At 41.1% G+C, this 17,442-nt stretch overlaps 1 protein-coding gene across 1 annotated transcript in view; it reads right to left on the bottom strand.

Annotated features, from left to right (window-relative positions):
• ppp2r3a (protein phosphatase 2, regulatory subunit B'', alpha) overlaps positions 1-17,442 on the bottom strand; it is a 63,628-nt gene that overhangs the window by 33,783 nt on the left and 12,403 nt on the right. The window lies entirely within an intron of this gene.

The following is a 17,442-nucleotide window of genomic DNA, read 5'->3' as shown; positions in this document are numbered from 1 at the left end:
AAGACAGCTGACCTGGATTCAGCCAGTCAACAGTTTATTCTTGCTATACCACCTACAACCCAGGCCCAGAGGCAGCCAGCTCACACCAACCGCTCACGCACACACATCCAAACCCACACACCAACACGCCCCTGAGGTTCAAAATCAATAAACATATCTCTGATATCTTGCATCTATAACATAAGGCTCCGATATCTTGTTCTGAGTGATTCAATCGATGTGAGACTGCTTGTGTAAAACCAAAAAGAAAAATGTCCACATGCCCACTTTTAGTCTAAGGCATGAAAAAATTAATAATCTTTGCAGACACATAACAACCTGCGGTTCTGGCTGCACATCCAACACCAGACTACCACGAGGCCGCTCCACCTGATCCCAGATCTGTATCGTCTTTTAATAATGAAAATCTGCTGACGCTCAGTGTATTCTCCTGCATCAATCAGCTGTTCAAACACATAGCTGGCCAAAAGATAGGCCTACTGTAAAATGTTATTTATGTAACATACACTAGACACAGGCTATATTAAGAAAATAAAGCATGAATCACAACTTTCCTAATGTAATTATCACATTTTCAGCAGCATGAAATGTAAGAACAAACCAAAACCCAACAAAAACCCTTTAAATGTCACTGATATCTGGATGCTGTTTTCAATTTCCCGTGTTTTAATGAAAAACAATTTGGCATTTTGAAAACAGAGGTAACCTGAGCTCAATGAATTACAACAGGCAGTATAAATCATAAATGGATTTAAATTTAGCCATAACTTGTTAATATTCAATCCAGTATTCTGATCAGCTCAGGACATCACGATTTGTAGGAAAAAAGAAGCACTTGGCTGTGTGTGTTTACCATCTATAAAAGATTTTTTATCACAGCTACTACAGGACAAAAATAACCACAACACCAAAATGACAAATAAAAAAATAACACCATCAATTATGAGGTGATGAGTGTTGAGGCACATTCAGAGCCCAAAATGGAAAAGAAGGCGACCAAACCAAACCGAGACGACATGGAGCCACAACCAGGATCAAATCCCACATTCACTGCCGGTCAGACTCGGAGCTGAATGATTCGTTCCAGAAAGTTCTGGACTCAGACATTCCCCAGATACCAGAGTGCTTTTATACACTAACAGACATTATTCACAGTAACACAACGAGCTAGGACGGCTCAACAAACCACACACACATACTCCTCCTCTATTGGGGATATTATTGTGCTCAAATCCAACACTTAACACTTTGAATTACATTCACTGACAAGACGATGGATCTTCCCCCTCGAGCAGTGAGTGTGAGTGAGCAGGTAGGTATAGAGCACTTTGACACAAGCGAGGGACAGAAAAAAAGATGAAGAAAGTATCATCATGATGGATTTTAAAAACCATTTGATAAGTTCTTATTTCCAATCACTTTCTCATTTTGGTATTTGAACCAATGGAAACTAGTAGAGTCCCAGATCCGAGCTTCAAACCACATGAAACCAGCCTTTCATGAGGCCACTGATTACCAGTTGTTTTTCCCATTTTCCTGACCTCACATCAATTTCCCCCCTTTTAAATGTACCTAAGGGTCTTTACAACAGGCCACTACTGTTATTATTATGATTACATACTCAATTTTATAAAAAACACATGGATTTCCAATCAGTTATAATAATGGAGGGGATAGAGTAAGATTTAGAGATGCGTAGAAGATTATTCAAAAATCAGCATATTGTCCACATGCCTTATGTAATAATGTTGAAAGCCTCTGATCAGACGTGTCAATATCAGATGAGAAAGAAAGATGTATCTAGTTTCTACAACAAATCAGAGTTCAGATTTGTCTGTAAGGAGGAAATAAAGTCTGGGCTACAACTTCACTTACCGAATCATGCTGCAATTGCAATACAATTTCTTTTGTATATCATTCAACCTAAACTGCAACTACACAATGATTATTTTCACCAATTTATCGGTTATCATTTCCCACTGTAGCCATTCCCCATTATAGTTCAACAAACACTGAACTATCAAGTCTCAAATGCTCATATTTTAAAAAGCCAGAAACAACAAATATTTGACATTTATGAACGCAAAGAATAATAAAACAATAATAATTCAATTGCTGATTTCTTTTCTCTGAATGACTAATTGATTAATTAACAAATGACTGCAGCTCTAAACATATCAGATACAGATATGTAAGAAAAAGAAAAAAAGTTAACTCCAGACGTGTAAAAATCACACTGTGGTCTCTGTAGAAATGCAGACTGGATGTCCAGAAGAAGCATCTTTAAGACGTCTTTCCGATGTCATGACAAGGCATATAAAAGACATTCATTCTCCCTCCCTTAACGACGTCCTCAACGTCCAAACATCACGTCTCTTCAGACGTGTTTGTGCTCACTGGGCAGTTACATGTAGGCAGCAGCACTTTGTGTTTACACTGAAAGAAAGAGTCGAGATCTCCAGATTTGAACAGAAATCCATATAAGAGCATATTTAGACTGGAGCGCTGAAGCTAGACTAACTAGTCTGAGGGCCGTCTAACTGCGTGTGAGAGTGTGTGTGTGTGCATGTGTGAGCCGGTCGACTGCTGTCCCTGTCCGTCACCGGGTCATATGAGGAGCAGATTAGGGTTTCTAACCGCAAACCCCTGTCGCCATGGGCCATCGTCACACAGACGGCGAGGAGAGTCATCATGATCCGAACTATCACTGACTCACCCCTCCTCATCTCACCGACATGTACACAAATATACGCACACACACATACACACACACACACACACACACACACATGTTGAAAACCACATCTATATCAGGACTCTGTGGTTCAGTCTCACATGTTCTCCTGCACTGACATCTCAGTCGTATCAGCCTGAGCCAGACCAAATTAACACTCGTCCAAATTAGTGTTGCAACTAATGACTCTTTTCATTATGAATGCTGATGGTTTAATTCCCTAATCATTTATACTATGATACATCAGACAGCTTGTGTTGTCCAACTTATTTTTTAATGAGTCTATAAACTATACGAACAGACCGCAGTCTAGTCTACTTCCTGGTCTGGTCTGCCTGTAGCACCATCACACAGCCACAAAACATGTCAAATAATATAAACTACATCACATTAAACTCAACCAAAAATAGAAACACCTTTATGCAACAGCAGGAATACCTTTTCATTAATATACTGTCATCTTATAGAACAAATACAGTGATCTCACCTCTATCAGATAAACCATCAGCATGAAGTTTCCAATACGTCTAAACCTGAGGAAAAAGACTATAAATGTAAAGTTTGAACTTGCTTTCAGCACTCTCTGATTGGAAAATAAGATGTGAACTTTTCCTTCTCCACATCTGCACAAGAGGCTGAAACAGCTCAAATAAGTCTGCAAGATGGATGGTCAGGACCGAACCTCTAAACACCTCACACTGCTGCTGCTGCTTTCACTGACCGTTGGCTCCAACAAACCCTCTAATCAAGATTTCCATGATGTACGCTGCTGCATGGGACGGCAAATTTGGTTTAAGTCATCCCAGCAGCCCTCTAATTTTTCCCGAGTATTAGTGGATTTTCTTTACCTCAAGGACCCTGACTCAGTGCCATATAATATTACAGTTATTGTTGCATTTCTCCAACACAGGACCCATTCATCAACCGGCCTGCTGTGAGCCATTTTGGATTTGGGTTGCTTTTTTTCTTCCATGTATTCCAACCACAGGTTTGAACTTAAATCATATTTAACTTAATCATTGTGATATTTTAATCATTCAATATAAATGAAGCAAAAACAGATTTTTTTTCTCCCACATCTTAAAAAGGCTCAATCACTGTACATTAGTGCAGTTTCAGCAGGAAAGCCATGGGGCACTCCTGGGGACCAGCTGTCACTTTAAGCCTGTTAGAGGGTATTTACAACCCAACATACAAACAAGACTATAAAACTGGACTCCCCTCACCTCTCCCTCAACTCTCCCCGCTCCCTTTTATAAAAAATAAAATAAAATAATAATATTATATGTGGCTGTACGCAACCTCAGCTGGAGGAAAAATTAGTGGGAGCAACAGTAAAGAGACAACTTGAAGATTTAATAGATAATAAACGGTTTATGGGATTCATTACAGCCATGGGGATGAAAGGGAAGCTTCAAGAAAATTAACTTAATCATTCATTTTTAAGTATTAGCGCACGCTCGGAATGAAAAACACCCAAATCCCCCTCTATCTCTGTCACAGAGAGACGCCACATCCTCTGTTACTAGGTTATTTTCCTCCCTAGTGTTTAGAGTCTATTCTCGGAGTTGTGTTTGTGCATGTGACCCCGGTCACTGCTCACGGTCAAATGTCCAGCCGCCTCTTCATCATTCAGGGGGGGTCTGTGTGCACATGTTTGAGGAGGGTCTCACCGTCCCTGCATGCGTCAGTCACAACCTTATCCACAGAGAGGGGGCCACGCTGTCACCTTTGGCTCCGTATCACTCACACTTCTCCCCTGTCCCCCCTCCTCTTGTCCTTTTCCCTTCACCTCCTGCTGTCACCGTTCAGCTTCTCCTCCTGACGTCTTCCCTTCTCCCTCTCCTCTTCTTCTTCCTCTTTATCCTTCATCTCTAAAATCAACACCTCTTTAGCTTTTTTCCCTCCTGCTTTGTTCAGCCTGTGAATTACACCCCCACACTCCACTGAAAGATAAAAAACTAACACTATCTCTCCTACATCCTCTCTCATGATCTCCTCTTCTGTGTACTCTTTTTTTTTTCTTATAATGTATTTGCTGGGCCCCTTTCTTGACATTTGATTTCGTCTGCTTGAGACATCAGCCCACACCAGGGTTTTCATTCACTTACCCATAAACCCTCAGCGTATGCCAAGAGGCATATACACGCTCGGGCTGGGATGTGGGTTCAGCTGAGCATGTGGCTGCGGCGCTGCAGCTAAGCCGGAGGTTTAGGTCTAGACTTTTCCTAATGAGAAGCAGCCCTCTTGTGCAGCGCAACATAGAGATATTATGTACATGAGTCCACATTAGTTGCAACCATGCAAATGTGCAGAAAAGCATCATGCACATGTGCAGGAAAGCATAAACAAAGAGCTCCGAACTGGGCTGGAGATGAGTAATTCCTCCAATTTCAGGTGTTTCAGCGTCACACATTATAACAGGCTGCAGCAGACAAACTAGTTATTATGTAGATCCTGTTATTATATGTTTACAGTCACTTACTGCCAGGTGCATTTGTTGCTTATGTAACCAACCACCCAAACCCAAAGTAGCTTTCTAATACTGTCGACGCATCTCAGATGACACTTCATAACATGCTATTTAATCATGAGGTGCTAAACTTTAAATTACACATCACAGACATGATGTAAAATACTTGGCGTTATGTAATTGAAGTTGAGCCGAAATAATAACAGTGACTGTCCCGACCTCCCAAAGTCCAAGGTGGCATCAGCAAAATATCCCTCTCAGATGCACTAGCTAGATGCAGAGTTTATAGAGAACAGAGAGCAGGGCTAAAGCTCATTTCATTACAATTTATACCATTTTTCTTACAGCTATAGGTCTAGACGCAAACCTGGTGATGGATTTCACAATAGCCGTTGCAACGTGCGAGCAAGTCCAGGTGAGCAACAGCAGGAAATGAGAGATGGAAGATGAAAGGTAGCGAATGAAATGGTGGGAAATCTTTGGTTTAGAGCAAGAAGCAACAAGTAAAAGCAGAAGAAGACAAAGTGAAGATAGTGGCAACAGAGAGAAATGAGAAAGCAGAGAGAGAAAAAAACACAAAATAAAAAAGGAGAGCGTTACAATAAGACGTCATTTGTGCAGCCAGGTTAGAGAACTGGGTTTGGTCACAGCACAAGAGTCAAAGTAAACATAAGAGGAGGAGAGGCAGGGAGTGTTTTCTTCTGCCTTACAAATATAGCTGCAGGCTGTATTTGCATGTATCTACAGTGTGTGTGTGCGTGTGCGTGTGTGCATGTGTGTGCACATCTGTTTGTAATATGGCAGCACAATGGCAAAGATTTACTACATGAGCTGACTGGAGTATGGCTTATTAGACTGCAATAATGTCAAACCAAGACTTAACAGAGAGCTGAGGTGGGGGCTAACTGTCTTTGCTGTCATCACACACGCACAGACACACACATACACACACGGACAAATACACATACACACACTAGTTTTTGACAGGCCGCCCAGTCTTTGTAGGCCAAATCTACAAAGTTAGAGCATGACGACGATCTGCCCTGCATGTACGGAAAGTATCTGCCCTGGGGCAATATATATATATTCACACATACACTAACAGACAGTTCCTGGTTTGTTTCTGTCACCTGGAGGATGAGGAAAATAACAAGACCTCTGGTTGTAGGCCAAAGACAATGGCCACAGCATGTATGACTCACCATGCCCCACACAAACACACACACACACACACACACACACCCTCCTGTGGGTTAAGCTTAGAAAAGAACATTCCCTCATTATAGCAGCATAACATCAGTTCAAAGGCAGAGTCGGGAACGCTGCGCTGTTACTATGGTTCTCGCTGGCAGGAAGCCTGGACCATCGCACTGACTACTGTCACAATTTATCATACTAACACACTGACCAATAGCCTGGCAAGTCACACACTCACACAGACGGAGCGGTGCCGACTGCCAACAGTGATGTAAGTTACAGACTATTACTGGATCATCATCAGTAAGTGACCGTGTAAAGTCAAGAACTAAAAGCCTGGAGGTGCAGTTTATTTATATACATTTATAAAACGGTGTTGGGAGTCATATGGGACGGATGGCTGCGGTGAGGAAGATTAACAACTTGCCAGCATCAGGATGGTTGTATGATTACAGTTTGGTCATGTGAGGATTAAAGTGCTGAGCTAATGCGAGGCTTTTGTTTTGTCCGCGGGCACTTTGGTAATAGTAAGCACCAAGATGGATGACTCTGAATTTCCCAGATGTAATTAAGGGGCTCGGACGTTTGACGTGAATGTTGAGAACAAATGAGAAACCAAGTATAATTGCAACGACTCCAATAACACATTAGCCGATAGCACAAGATGTTTTTCCAGGCTGATGTCACAAAAGTGTTTCAAAATTATAGACGACATGGGTAAAGACGATGAGATATCAAAAGTAAACGATCTTCTGCTTCTTTTTAAAAAGAGTCTGAGGGAGTTTCAGACCTGAGAAGAAGATAAGCTTTGGTTTCAAATCTGAAGCCCTGGGTTTTTGTTTTGTTTTACCTTTGGGGGTAGTTTTGAAAGGAATCTGAGTTTTTCCGAGCTTTCAATAACATCCAAAGAAGTAAAAACTCCAGCAACTTTTGCACTATACAGAACTTACTGTCATTAGGCCAACACTTCTCAGGAAATGGCCTGAACCAGGTTCATTACACATTGGTCTAATAATAAAGTCAAGTTTGGCAAGAGTTTTGACTTCTTTAGAGACTCTTTCTTTTTCTCCATGAACCTTTGTAGTAGGTTAAAGGGATATTTCAACATTTTGGCAAATTGGCCCATTGCCATAACCCCTATAGTTTTAGGAGTAGGTTCGTTACCTTTAATTGTTGGTGCAAGCTATTTTTAGAACGGCGGAGCAAAGCCGCAAGCTGCTCAGAGCTACGCTACGGAGGCTCATTGGATTTCTTGGTTTCCCTCATCAAACTCATCAAATACACAATCCATGTGCAGGTCACAACTTGTCCACGAGAGCGTTTTGGAGTTGTTGGATTGTGTATTTGATGAGGGAAACCAAGAAATCCCTTGAGCCTCCGTAGCGTAGCTCTGAGCAGCTCACGGCTCTGCTTCGCCGTTCTAAAAATAGCTTGCACCGACAATTAAAGGTAATGAACCTACTCCTAAAACTATAGGGATTATGGCAATGGGCCAATTTGTCAAAAATAGTGAAAATATACGCACATCCCTTGCTTGGGGTGCTGGGCCAAATGGACAGTAGAAAATAGAAAAAACAGCCCGCACAACCTCGTTTTTGCTCCAGAATATTTTACTGACACAACGTTTCGGGCTCTCAGCCCTTCATCAGGTCATCATCATAATGTGTTTCACCCGTGTAACATCTATATGTAGACGCCCCCTGGTGACGTCATTGTGACGTGGCGTCATTCACAAAAAAATAATCACACACAACATGGCAACATAGTAGCCTGTGTGAGGACAACTTACCAATGGGGAAACATTTAACATTCATACATCATACAATATATCTCAAACGTCCAAGAGTGACATCAGGTTAAAAAAATATACATCTACATATCTTGTCCCTCACATGCATCACAAAAAATGACTGATAGGGAACTCTTCATTCATGCCTCTAGGAGACATCGTGCCCAAAGTGAATATCCAAAAGGATTCTCGTTGCAACAACAGTCTATTCGTATCACCTCCTCGTCTTGGTCGTTTAACATGTTCGATTCCCTGATACGTGAGGGATGCCACGTTGTGTTTTGCCTGCAGGAAGTGCATCGCTACTGGACTCTTTGGGTCCTGATTTCTTATGCTGCATCTATGCTCTGCAATGCGTGTCTTTAGTGCTCGATTCGTTTTCCCCACGTATCCTAAACCACACGGACATTTAAGTAAATATATAACATTGGTGGTGGTGCACGTAATAATGCTTTTGATATCAAAACGCTTCCCTGTAAGGGGATGCGTGAACGTGTGGCTCTTACTGGTGAAATTACATTGCGCACAATTGGCACATCTGTAATTGCCACCTGGGACCTGTGTGAACAAAGTGTCCGGTCTCTGAGGGAGGAGGTCTGATTTTACTACAATTTGCCTGATGTTGGGGGGACGTTTGTATACAATTCTAGGTGTGTCCTTAAATGTTATGGACAGCTTAGGATCACCGCTCAGGATATGCCAGTGTTTTTTTACAACTTGTTCGAATTCCCTTCCCAAATTAGAATATTGTAGAATGCATAACGGGCTGTTGTTGGAAGACTTATTCCCTGTGGCCTGTAGACACTGGTCCTGTGTTACATCAGTGAATTTGTCCCGTGCTTGTCTTAACCAGTCTTGTGGGTAGCGTCTTTCCTTGAAACGCATATCCAAAAGATCTGCTTGATGTACATAGTCAACATCTTCACTACATAATCTACGGATGCGGTTATACTGGCTGATGGGGAGGCTTCGTTTTAAAGAAAGTGGATGAAAACTGTCCGCTCTTAAGAGAGCATTTCTATCAGTGGGTTTTTTATATACCGTTGTTTTGAAACCTTTTTCTTCTCTTATAATCAGGATGTCGAGATAATTGATTTCATTCATATTAAACGACATCGTAAATTTTAAAGATTGATTACAGGTATTAATCCATTGAAAGAAATCATGAAGTTTTTGTTCACTTCCAGTCCACAACAGAAAAATATCATCCACATAACGTTTCCATATTTTAATGTGGGACAAAAAAGGATTTGTGGGACCAAAAACCATGTCTTGTTCAAATAGACCCATAAATAGACCAGCGTAATTCGGAGCCATCCGGCTACCCATCGCTGTGCCACGCACTTGGAGAAAAAAATCACTTTCAAACATGAAAAAATTCCTCGTGAGAACCAGTTCAGCCAACTCTCTAACACAAAGTGTGGAAGGTAAAGACTGTGGGGCACGTTTGTTTAAAAAATAAGTCAATGCTCGTAGTCCATCTTCATGGGGAATACAGGTATATAGACTCTCAACATCCAGAGTGACCATGATGACCTCACCTTCAATATTGTCTTCAATTTGTCAAAATGTTGAACTATCCCTTTAAGTTGTTCCGGAAACTTTTACTTTGCTTACAACCACATCTCTCAGCCTTCATCATCCAGTCAATGAAGCTACGTCTGGTGTCCCCAAGAGATGACTCAAGCACCAGTGAGTCACCAGTGTTTTTTCTTGTTGTTTTTTTTTAGCTGTGCTGGCGGCATGTATTACAATATCATACTGTCCTAAATCCCAAGTCACATCCTAATGTTCATGTTTTATCATCAATAGGTAACTATAATTCATATTTTCTTATACCACTTACTAACCTGCTGTGTTACCATTATAAATCTGCACAGGGAGCAGAGAGGTGAACCTGACACAGCAGCACGGACTGGATACCATCATCACTTCTGTGAGTTAATATGAAAAATGAGATTCTTTGCAGTATGTGGCTGTGTAAGGTAGGTCAGAGGAAGGCCAACAGCCTTGTTAGCCTTGCCTTATCTGGAGTGGTGCAACACACACACACACACACACACACACACACGCACACACACACACACACACTAGTGTAAGAAGTAGCTCACAGCTCTCCAACAAAACTTAAGTCAAGCCTTCGTCTGTCTCAAATCCCTAATACATTCAGTATGACGGCATGCCGTACACTGCTGGGATGTCATTAGCTCATATCTCAGAACTTCAGCGCGAGTGTGTGTACGTGCATGGTGTGTGTGTGTGTGTGTGTGTGTGTGTGAGCGTGCACGTCCCCATAAAAGTTGAGACGGCAGTAAATGCTATATGTCACGTAGGCGTGTGTATGTCTGTCTTCTTACCATTAGCTCCCAGTAAATACTATAAATGTAAATCAGAGAGCGCATATGCGTGTGTGTGTGTTTGTGTATTTGTGTGTGTGTGTTGCCGTATAACATGAGCAAGGCAGTACGCGCTGTGATTCCAAATTTTCCAGTTGCTGAGCTCCTGGCAGACAGGAGAGGCAGACACACAGTCATCCTGTCGGTTTACTGCCAAGCCTTCCACGTCCACGCCTCACATCTGTCTGCTGTTACACACACACACAGAGAGACACACACACAGTATGTATTATACGAAGCATTCGGTCACAAACACACAGACACACTTACGTAGTTTGGTGCTGGAAAAGCCTACAAATCCTGCACCCACACACAACTGCACAAACTCAAGAGTGCAGTGTGTAAACTATTTGTGGATAAATGAAGTTGAAGAATTAAAAATCATTATTCAACATGACAGCCACTCCAAGGTCGATAATGTGTAATCGTAATCTTCCCATCTGTAGATGTATACAGACAAAAGGCTGTCGATGAGCCACTCGTCTTGTTTCAATCTCAGCAATGTCAAAAAGAAATATAGGCGGTATTGTAATCAGGGGGTGGGATTCAATATTTAATATAGGACAATTGTAAGTACAAGCATGACACCTTGTGAAACAGAAACAGTTCTTGGAGATGTACACCAAAGTGGGATACTGTCAAATCTGCTTTAATTCTGTCATATCTGATTTTGAGACTGATTTTCGATGGCACTGGATGTAACATCAATGGGCTATTGAAACTTGAGTTCTAATTGTGTGACCAATATTACATGTAGACATGTATTGACATTATGATATGTAAATACTACGTACCACTAACTGACCTAGGAAGCTATTGTCTGTGTATTGTTGTGTTGTGTATATGTTTGTATTATTTTTTTATTTCATTTTATTTTTTTGTGTGTTTTATGTTGTATTTGAACATGGATTGTATTGTATGGGACATAAATTGCATCGATACATTCTAAATATGTTGTATGGACCCCAGGAAGAATAGCTTTGGCATTGTCATAGCTAATGGGGATCCGAATAAATCAAATCAAATAAGTTTATACTTCTTCCCACTCCTTTCGAACATGAATACAGTACACACAACTATAGCCTATTGCTTTATTTTCATGGTCCTTATATGTTTGTTACATCATTTATACAAATGCACGCATTTGTGGGTTAATGACCATCTATTTTTATTGATATGGTAACATATTTGAATAAAGCTGAGCTGAACTCTTGCATAATAGCAAATAATCATCCTTTCATCCTTTTCGTGACTTGCCATTTTGACACGAGTGGCACTTTCATGTCAACACTCTTTAGGTGTAATATCTCTCACCACAGGAAACGCACACACATACACACTCTCTCTCTCTCTCTCCTCCTGATCCCTCAGGATTTGGCGGCTCCAGCAGCAGTGACAGTGCGACTGTTTTGGCCTTTTGAAGTCAGGAGTCAGTAAACCTCTGGGAAACTGGCTTCGATCCTCAACCCCATCCCCACCCCTCAGCCTGCAACTAAAGAGCAGCTTTCCCGAAAAGCCTCATTATAAAGTCAAGAGAGGAGCTCCCGGTTATAATGATCTATTCAACAAAAAAACAAAAAAAAAAGCTTTGGGCCTTTGTGTCGAGCTGAGTCCAAAGATTGTATCATTTCTTTTTCTTTTTTTTTTGGGGAGGGGGCACTTGCTCATTTCTAAAGCATCAGCCTTCCCGTCTGAGTCTTTTAAAGCTTCCCATCATCTCTTTTTTTCTCCGTGACACACTGCACTGTTTGGGATTAAAACTCTGGGTTTTAGCAGAGGAGATATTCTGACTTAAAAGAGTGGAAATGAGCAAGTCCATCATACTTAAGACAGACAGAAAGGAAGGAAGGAAGAGCGACTTTGACATTTTGAAGAGAGTAAAAAAAAAAAATGGAAAAAAAAGTTAAAATCACCTTCTTTCTTCCTTACAGCAACACACATCCCTCACAGAAAAACACTAAAATCCCCACACGATGCCAGCAACACGTCCACGTGGACGAAAGGCCAGGCCAAAGAGAGAACAGAAAGAAGGAAAGAAAAAAGGCCGTAAAGAGTAAACATTTGTCATGTCTTTACCTCAAATGGTCGGCTCTGTTCGGGGAATTGTTTTTCTTTTTACCCCTTCTAATTTGCAATCCATCATCATCCCTTTTTTATCATGACAAAAAAAAAGAGGGCAAGGATTTTGGATTCCTGAAGACAGACGAATACAAGCAGTGGAAGTCTTTGAAGGGCCAGGCCATTACAACGTGACTTATGGGAAAACAGTCCGACCGACAGCACTTGGGCGTGTGATTAATATGCTGTAGGTGCATCCATAGAGGGAGAAAGGAGGGCAACAGGAAGGGCAACTCTGGGGTCCTGAGGTGTAGCTACGCCGGCCTATATATATGTCCCCGACAGCCCCGGGGGGGTAGAGTGGCCTGCGTTCCCCTGATTCAGCCTAAATGATGGATACCTCAGATACCTTCCCTCACTGTCACAGCCTCTCTCCGTCAGTCTCGACACTGCGACTCGCCTCAGGGGGAATCTTAACACCTTTCCTCCTTTCCTCACCTCCTTTCTACTCACATGCAGGCTAGAAAATGTGCCATTTGATCCTCAGAGAACAGAAATACAAAGAATAACTAATGTAGATGGGCAACTATTTTAATTATAATCATGTTCACAAGTTAGGATCACAAGGTCTTACACAAATAGTTACAAAAAATATAGGCCTTGTTTAAATATTTTGTCCAACCAAACATCCATAAACCCATTGTATATGTATAAAGATCCAGTTTAATTACATATAATTCTGAATACTTCAAATACTTCAACATGAAAGAAAATGAATACAATGAAATTGAGGGAAGATTAGGATGTAAACAACCTCTCCCTATGTGCTATAGGAAAATGTGATCAGCCAATAGAGAGACAAATCTAAAAGGTGCTGAGATAATGAATAGGATATAGGTTTGAAGTGGCAGCCACGAAGCAAACACAGGTTGAGAAACACTGGTGCATATATCAGTTCCTTTCATCAACACAGATCTGGGTGGTAAACTGCCTGTATCAACAGAGAACGAGGAGGCAAAAATGAGAAAGCAAGGAAACAAGGAATCAACTTAACAACAAACAAAGCACCATAAATATTCCCTGTGCGACTAAAAGGGCAGATGACGGAGGAGGAGGAGTTACAGTCAATTTGTTGTGTTTTTCTTGGCTCTGATCCAGGTCTCTGAACTTCAGCTCCCACATGTTTCGATGCACATACAGTATATACAATAAGTGTGTGTGTTTTTGTGTGTGTTTGCATGCGTGTGCATCCTCAGAGCAATTGTGCATGAGTGAAAACGCAGAGCTTTTATTTTAGTTTCCTGAACTTTGACCTCATGATAATACAAAGTTTTATCCATCAGTTAACGTTGTGTGATTTTCCTATGTGTGGTTTTTGTGTGAGCACAAGCAGGAACATTTTTTCCTCTGCGTCTGTTAGTGAATGTGTGTGTGTATGTGTGTGTGTGTGTGCTTTGGCCCTAGGACTGTGGGAGTGCGTTTATCAACAACAACAACATAGTCCCAGCGCTCCCTGTGGACCTGAACGCTAAAAGCCACTCTGGTTCCCATGAGTGCTCGGCCCACGCAGGCAGGCAGCCCGTCACTGGACTGTGTGTTGGTTTGGTTTCTATTGTGAAACTCAATACAATGGTGCTACGAATACACCAGTAAATCACCACTTAATCACAGCGTTACCATGATGAAATTACAGCATAATTACACACATGGGCCACATCAACCTAGTCAACATGTAGTTGTGTGTTTCTGAGACGAAAGCTTTAAAACTCCTCAGTCTTTAATCAAGACAAAATCAAAAAAGTAGAGACTAAGAAAGCCATCGCAGTGGGTTGTATTATTATTCCAATAGTTGCTAATTATACCTTGGTGGACTACAACTTCTAAACATGACTTGGCAGTCTGTTTTAAAGAGTTCTCATGGAGGTTTAAGGAACGACATGAAAAGCTTTTTCCACTCTATGTCTTCATAAAATATATTGAGTGGCAGGAATTTCATAGGGGGGAGTACAGGAAAACATCAATCATCTTTAGAAATCAAGCATACACGCCCAACTGCATCTAAGATCTACTGTAAAGTCCCCATAAAGAGACTTAACGTTGGTGTGATGTGGGAGAAGAAGATGGAGGCAGAAAAAAGCCCCTTCGTTAGCAAAGAAAATAGATCAAATTAGGTTATGTACACATGAAATCCCTGCATTCATCAAGATAATCAGGTTTTTAGTGACACAACAAGTCCAGGGCTCATTTTATCTTCACAAAAAATGATTCCTACGATCTCCAGATATTGTCTGAAGACTTTAATGCGGGGGTTAAAGAAGAAGAACAACAAGAAAAAGAAGAACAAGAAGAGTTATGGTACTGGATCAGTTCTCAATGTGAACAGACGCCAAGAACCATAAAACGCATTGGAATCAGTATGAATAGAGATTATTGGTTTGATCGGTGTATATCACTCACAAAACAAGTTCATGCTCCATGAAAGATGGCAGTGCATACATTTCCTTAATCAAAAGAAAAAGATAAAATCTGTCAGTACAAAATAACATTTGTGAGCTTGTTCTTAAAAACGAACATAATTGAAAAGTGAAAATTACTCAATTTTGAGGCATTACTAAATAAAATACCCTGAGGCACCTTTTGTGCCGAAACGCATGGGCTGTATAACCCACTTTCATTATGTTTTTATCTTTTCTAGCCATTTTTGACACATTTTTACACATTTAAAGAAGAGTGCCTTGGATTTTCCTTTTTTTGACTAAATAAAATCCATTTTAAAAAGGAGGCTATTTGTTTTCTCTGCTGCCAAAGGTGGTGATGATTGTTGTTTGTTTCAGTTCTTCATCATGGAGTTTATAATAATAGCCCTTTGAACAGTGCTACGCCTTCAGGGCAGGTTGTGAGTGAGTCAGAGCCAGGGCTAGCTGGTTAGCGTGCTTACTCTAGCGTTACAAAAGACGTGATCGAGATTGGTGTTGCCTTCCGTTGCTGCAGGCGGTTCTTGGTGAGTTAAATAATCAAAGTTTTAATGCTGAACATTTCTTCTACACTCGTATTTAGCAGCTGTTACCTGCTAACTTTAGCTTGAATTGAAGAAGAATCAACAGATGAGTGATCACATAATCATTTTCAGTGCAAAAATGTTCACCAAGAATTCAGCTGAAGCTAACGTGAGTCAGAAAAAAGTAGGTGGGCATATTAATACAAAGTTTTTTTGTTTTTTTTGTACAACTTCGCCTTTCCGTGAAACTACTCCGCTCCCATGACTCAGCAAGCAAAGAGCTCAAAGAGAGAATTTGCAAAACTCCTCAAATGTTCAACACAGCTGCAACTCTAACACCAGGCTAAGATTAGAGTCTGTACTACCCGCCGACTGTAGAGAGTGTGACGCTGGCTGATAACAGGCAAAGGTGTGATCAGCCTGGATTTAGCTTCTGAAGCTGACATCATGTAGCTACCCTTGGCAAAGGAAAGGCAGATAGAAAAACAACAACATCAGAAAAAAAAAATTTTAAAAGATGAACAAAGCCCAGAAAAGCTAAAGCAAAAATGAAAGGAAGATGGAAAAAAGATGGTGGGGGGGAATAACGGCTCGGTAGATTTAGTGTGCAGGTGATGTGGCCACAGCTGCAGCCGTACAACAAGCTGTCTTTGATTCACTCCAGTTCAAACGCATAGCAGGAGAATCACCTCACTGATGAAAGAACGCCAATGATATCAAACTACCACATCTCAGCTCTCCCAGGCATGGGGCACCAACACACACACACACACACACACACAGCTACACATACAGTACACACTCACAATCACACAATAAAATACAGAGGGCTCTCACAGCAGATATTTATACTAGCATTACAACGATATGGACGCAGGTATGTGCAGCAGCAAACACACTCACACAAATCCAGTCATTCGGTTTAAATCAAAGCCAGTGCCTCTGATGTCTCTGGTGTGTGTAGCTTCCCCCCCGAGGGGCCGGTACCTGGTCAGATGAGAAGACAGAAGAAGGTGATATGGAGGGAAAAGAGAGGATGTCAGGGATGTCTGAACACATCAGAAGATAGATAGAAAGGAAAAAAAAAAAAAAAGTCGTCAAAGTCAAACCTACCTGTCCTCGGTCCTCGTACGTGTTTGACGGCTGAAGCTTCTAGTAAAAAAAAAAAAAAAAAAAAGCAAAATATCTGGGAGGAGAGATTTCGCTGATGTTTCCACCCAACCGTCTGGGGATTTCTGAGTAAACGTTCAAGAAGACGTCACAAAAAAATGCTAAAATCCTTCATTCCCAACAGCTGGGCTCAAGTGGACAAAACAGCTTCCTGAACGTGAAAAAAAGAAGAAGAAAAAAAGAAAATCCACAAGGAAAATGGAAAGAGACAAGCTGTTATTGTCAGAAAATGTTTCATCCGAAAGAGGATTTTTAAACAAATGAAAGATCTGCAGTTAAAAATATTTGTAAAAAAAAAACTGTCATCTATTGAAAGAGAAGTTACAACAGGTGGGACATTTCTTTTTAAAGAGTCAGACAACACTTGAAGACATTCCTGTACTGGCTCTTTGTACAATGGAGCTGAACCACGCGACCAGTCAAACCAGGCCAAATCTGTATCATTCTCAAATTGAATCGACTTAAACTGGGGAAAAATGTTTTGCGTGTGGTTGGTAAGATCTTATCTTAACTCAGCAGAGACAGGGGAAACAACGTCTGTGATGTTGCTCCAACAGAAAAAAGACAAAGAAGAAAAATAAAAAGAAGAAACAGGAAAAAAAAAAAGAAGAGCCTTGTTTCAGGATT

Source organism: Trachurus japonicus, chromosome 22 (assembly GCF_045865225.1).
Source record: "Trachurus japonicus isolate A0001 chromosome 22, Traja_1.0".
Classification (NCBI taxonomy): Eukaryota; Metazoa; Chordata; class Actinopteri; order Carangiformes; family Carangidae; genus Trachurus; species Trachurus japonicus.
This window is presented reverse-complemented; position numbering and strand designations above follow the sequence as displayed.